Source organism: Rhinopithecus bieti, unplaced genomic scaffold (genome assembly GCF_001698545.2).
Source record: "Rhinopithecus bieti isolate Rb0 unplaced genomic scaffold, ASM169854v2 scaffold_7398, whole genome shotgun sequence".
Taxonomy (NCBI): Eukaryota; Metazoa; Chordata; class Mammalia; order Primates; family Cercopithecidae; genus Rhinopithecus; species Rhinopithecus bieti.
Genome location: NW_016805783.1, coordinates 1,364,858 through 1,370,496, shown reverse-complemented (window position 1 = coordinate 1,370,496; position 5,639 = coordinate 1,364,858). Strand labels below are relative to the sequence as shown.

Below are 5,639 nucleotides of genomic sequence, written 5' to 3'. Positions count from 1 at the left end.
TTTTTTTTTTTTTTTTTTTTTTTTTTTTTTTTTTTGTACAGACATTTGATTCATTTATATGTATTCCTAGCACTTTAAATTAATTTTTATTTCAGGCATCTTAACTTATATTTTCTGTGTCTGTATTTCCCTTTTATTCTGATTTGTGCTGTATATACTATTTGCTTTGCACTTGCCTCTCTGTAAAGATCCTGATTTTCAGACTGCAAATATATACCTTAAATAAATAAAACCCTAACTCACAAAGCTCATCTTTTTTGAAATATCAAAATCAAGAATAAAAATAAGCATTTATGACTCCAAATTTTGAACACTGAGCTATGTGGGACTTTAAAAGTTTAATGTGTGATTATAAATGCCACATTTAAATTTTTAAAGTAGTCAATATGTATCTCTTTATAAAATATTTTTCTTTTTTTTCTGTTAAGATTTGCAGTGATTATTCAGACCTATTAAGTTGGTGCAAAAGTAATTGCATTTTTTGCCATTACTTTTAATGGCAAAAACTATGATTACTTTTGCACTAACCTAATATATCTGTAATTTAACAGGTTTTAATGTTTCCTGATAATCCTTTTTAGTTACAGCTTCTCTCTTCTTGAGTTCTTTTTGTTTTGTTTTGTTTTTGATTTGGGGAAAAGGTCTCACTCTGTCATCCAGGCTGGAGTGTAGTGGCGTGATCACGGCTAACTGCAGCCTTGACTCCCTTGGTTCAAGCGATCCTCCCACCTCACCATCTCCAGTAACCATGCCTGGCCAAATTTTTATATTTTTTGGAATGATTGAGTTTCACCATTTTCCCCAGGCTGGTCTCGAACTTCTGGACCAAGTGATCCACCAGCCTCGGCCTCCCGAAGTGCTTTGGGAGCCTCGGCCTCCCAAAGATTACAGGCGTAAGTCAATGCACTTGGCCTCTTCTTGGGTTCTTAATTGCATTTCATTTCTGTGTACTAGGGACTGTGTGCTCAGAAACTTTATTCAGAAAGACATTAGGAGACTTTCTGAGCCTCTGCATCTGAGGATGCCTTTCTACTGTCTTTCTACAGGAAGGTCAATGACTGTGTAGGAATTCTTGGGTCAGACTTTTTTTTTCACTTAAATTCTGGAAATGCTGCTCCATTGCTTTAGTGTCTAGTGCCTTGTATGAAGTTGGCATACTTTGCCAAGCTTATTTAAAATTAGAGTGGCTGAGGATAAGTCTAAAGTTGACTTTTGATCCTTTGTAGGAAAAGCAGCCACCTCCCATTCTCTAGGCCTAACCATTCTCTGGGGCCCGTGGCACTTGTCCTGCCCCAGGTGCTGCTATGACAACCAGCTTTGTGTGGCCTCCAATAGACTTCATGTGGACAAAGCCGACCATGCCTTGCCTTGTCAGTCCCACATCCCTCACCTTCAGACCTGGTCTTCCCTGCTGATCCTGAGGCACTGGACATCTTGGGACTTGCTCACCACCACATATGTGCACCCCAGAAATGCATGGAAGTTTACATCACCAGGGGCACATTTTTGGCCAACGGGAGGTGGGGAGGTAGTGGGTAAAATGTTTTCTCTTCCTTCTCAGGACAGAATTGCTGTAGCTCAATAGGCCCCGTGAAATTTTGCGAAATCTGTTAGGCTTGATCCTAAGGATACCTTGGATATTTGCTTTTCCTTGCTATCTTCCTTTCTTCCAACTTATGCTTCCCCGGAGTTGTTGTACACCCACCAAAATAATAGCACCTAAACCTTTGCCTAAGGCTTTGTCTTTACCGAAACCCAGGCTAAAACAACAGGTAACTTGTGGTTTTTGCTTGAGTACTTCTAGAATTTTTTCTTTCCTTTTGGAATTTAGAAAATTTACTNAGGAAGGTAGTATCATTTGGGCTAGAGAAGAATACACTCAGGAGATATTTAGATGGTAGAATTTTTCCACTTCCCCTTGATCCTCAAAGGAGGGCCAGGTGTGGTGGCTCATGCCTATAATCCCAGCACTTTGGGAGGCCGAGGTGGGTGGATCACCTGAGGTCAGGAGATTGAGACCAGCCTAGCCAACATGGTGAAACCCCATCTCTACCAAAAATACAAAAGTTAGCCAGGTGTAGTAGGGGGGCCGCCTGTAATCCAAGCTACTCAGGAGGCTGAGGCAGCAGAATCTTTTGAACCCGGGATGCGGAGGTTGCAATGAGCCGAAATCATGCCATTGCACACCAGCCTGGGTGACAGAGTAACGCTCTGTCTCAAAAAACCAAACCAAACCAAACCAAAACAAAACAAAACAATAAACAAAGGACACAGCATAGCATAGAGGAAAAAAGCTCTGGATTGGAAATTTGAAGCCTGGCTCCACCCAGCACCGTGATCTTTACTAGTTACCTCCCCTGTGAGGGCCTCTACTTCCTTATTTGTATAAGGACTTCTGGACTAGATGATCTTTCAAGTGTCTGGCAGTTTTAACACTTCTGTATTCTTGTAGTTTTAGGCACCAGTTTAGTGTTTCGAAACTGTAAAATAGTCTGAGAAATCTTGTGAAAATAGGAACTTGCACTTTTCTAGGATTTTTGTTTCCTGTTTTTATAAAATTTGAGCTACTGAGGACTAGATACCAGGATGAGCCCCTGCCTGCCTCTTGGCCAGCTTTGTAGAGGGGTTTCTGATGCCCAGAGGAGAGGCAGTTTGAGTAAGGGCAGCCGACAGCAAGCACGGAGCTTGCACGCAGCTCTCTCGCCTTCCAAACGTGGTTCTGTGGCACCATCCTTGTGGTCTCCTATCTTGTGACCATGAGCAGACACGCTTGAATATGACGGCCGTGTAGCCAACTAACTATAGCTGTTGGAAACTCAAATCCGTGGTTCAAATCCGTTGGCAATTTTGGTAAAATCTAGGGTTTGGTTCATTCAGTCTAACAATGCTCACCTGACTGTATGGCCAGTAATTTACCAAAAACAGTATAGCTTGTTGCCATTTTCATCTTCAGTGGAGGCAGAAAAATGGAAGGATATAGAAAGAGAAATGTCTCGCCTTTCAGAAGTTCCTTGCTCTTTGGTATTTAGTTTGTTATTTTCTGTCATTTTTGTCTTGAGGCATTAGAGTTGGATTTCCATTCTGCTGCCTTGCAATGTTATCTAAGGAATCTATAAGCAGCTTAACCCTGTCAAGGGAAGATTGTACTGAAACGGCCTGTTCAATAAGCCCCGGAATTCTACACTTCAAGCCATTAGCTGTGTCTTGCTTACATGAAGCTTATCACACTACCCTCAGAAAATTTCTATCTTATCATGGGCAGCATTGTAAATAATGGAAAACCTGTCTGAAACTGTTTGAATGTTTTCTTAGATTATTTGGAAATTTCCAGCTTTGTGCACTAGACAGAAGACCTTTGACTTCTGGGATGACAGCATAAAGATGAGGTATGCCTTCTCCTACTTAGCCAGGGAGGGCCCATAATGACTGTGCAGACATTTTCTATTATTTTATTATTATTTTTGTCATGAAATCTCTGAGTTTAGTCACTGAGCCTATGCAAAACAAATTCGCTTTAGGGAAAAAAGCTTAGCAAGAACTCATTCCTCAAGTGTAACACTTTTTTTTTTCTATTTTGAGATAGAGTTTCGCTCTTGTCCAGGTTGGAGGGCTGGAGTGCAAATGGTATGACTTTGGCTCACTGCAACCTTGCCTCCCAGGTTCAAGCAATTCTCCTTCCTCAGCCTCTGGAATAGCTGGGATTATGGGTACCCACCACCACGCCAAGCTAATTTTTTTTTTTTGTATATTTAGCAGAGGTGGGGTTTCACCATGTTGGCTAGGCTGGTCTCAAACTCCTGACCTCAAGTGATCCGCCTGCCTCGGCTTCCCAAAGTGCTGGGATTACAGGTGTGAGCCACCATGCCCAGCAAGTGTAACACTTTTAAAAGTCTTTTATTTATCTGCCTATAATCTTAAGAATGTGTTTTTAATTAAATTTTGTCATTGGAAATTTATTATTACTTTAGGAAGCAATTTTGCCCGGGGTGCTTAGGTTAATATGTAATTATATACTTAAAATTCTTCTAGGTTCATTTAAAGATAAAGTAATATATCAGTTATTACAAGATGCCAAAGGCTAAAACATTCAATTTTCTCAGTCCAGCTCACTTTTTGTTTCCAAAGCCCTTTGCATGCATTAACAATCTTTACACATTATGAAGTCACTATCACCATTTAGCTCACCTTTGTATCATGGGCTAAAATGGATGCAAAGGGTTGGTTAACTGAAAGCCATGTACTTTATTCCACCTAAATTTTGTTTATTCTGTTATTCAACCTGAAATAACCTTTTCCTTCAGTTTCTGCCTGTGAAAATTGTATTTGTCTCTTAAGATTCAGATCAAATGTTACCTTTCCTTACCTCCTAGGGTAAATTTCTAAAGAAAAGGATCTGTGAACATTTAGGAAAGCAAGCAGTGGTCACCAGGAATTGTGTGGATTGCTGATAAAGAAGTCATTCTGCACTAACTTCATCTCTTCTTTGGCATTATGGCTCATCTGATAAATAAAGCAATGCAATAGACGTATCTTTGGATTTCAGTAAGTCTTTGATAGGGTCTCTCTTGATAGGCTTTTGGTCTATCAATAGTACAATTAGGGGAATTAGTAACTGGTTAAATGGCTAAAACCACAAATGACTGAATAATGACTTTTGGCCTATGAAATGTTTCCAGTGAAATGCTGCCATGCATTTGTCCTTGGCCTTGTCTTAGAGAAAAAAGTTATTAATGATGAATCAGTCAGAATAGATTTAGATCATGTTGTAGTATTGAAGACCCCCCACCCCATCCCCACTGCCAATTTCATGGTTTAAAACAATAAAGATTGATTTCTCTCACCCTACTTATCCTGAGATGATGGGGGCTGGGTGGGTGGGGTCTTTGCTTTGGGTTATTATTGCACTCATTATTTAGAACATCGTTGGCTGCCAAGGCCATGTGAAAAGAGATGGTGGGGAAGCCCATATGGATGCACAACCACACACACCTCAAGTGAATGGGTGTGCAAGGCGGCAGTGTGCCTGCAAGGAGGGAACCACCATGTTTATGAAAGGCCCTAATGACCACCACACCCATTGGGGTGTAAACAAGGTGTTCATGTACGACATAAAATTAAGTGTATAGTGAACAGGATTTTCCTTCAGATGACCTGATAGGAGGTTCTGAACTTTTTCAGTAATTATTTATATGACTCTGGGTAGATCACTTAACTTTGCTCAGTCTTGGTTTCCTTACCTATAAAATAAGACCATCAATGCTATTAACGTGTCTGGGTGATGGTGAGGTGCTGCCTGGCTGGTACTGGTGTCTCTGAGCTTGAAGTCAGGTTTCTCTATTGGTGCTTTATTCTTAGATGTATAAAAGATATTAATTGTAAAATGTTTATTATGAATGGTACTGTTATCAATTTTTAAAAATTGGCTTTTTAAAGTGTAATGTAATTTGTTTTGAATTGTACATTACACTTGTCTGATACATTTTTGCCAAACTTAAAAAACCATATGTCAAATCTCTTATAGATAGCTCATTGTTATTTATTCAGTCTGAAATTTTTTTTTTTTTTTTTTTTTTTTAGTACAGACATTTGATTCATTTATATGTATTCCTAGCACTTTAAATTAATTTTATTTCAGGCAT

General features: G+C 39.6%; 1 long non-coding RNA gene across 1 annotated transcript in view; it reads left to right on the top strand.

Annotated features, from left to right (window-relative positions):
- Window positions 1–5,639, top strand: part of LOC108530722 (uncharacterized) — a 239,642-nt gene that overhangs the window by 50,894 nt on the left and 183,109 nt on the right. The window lies entirely within an intron of this gene.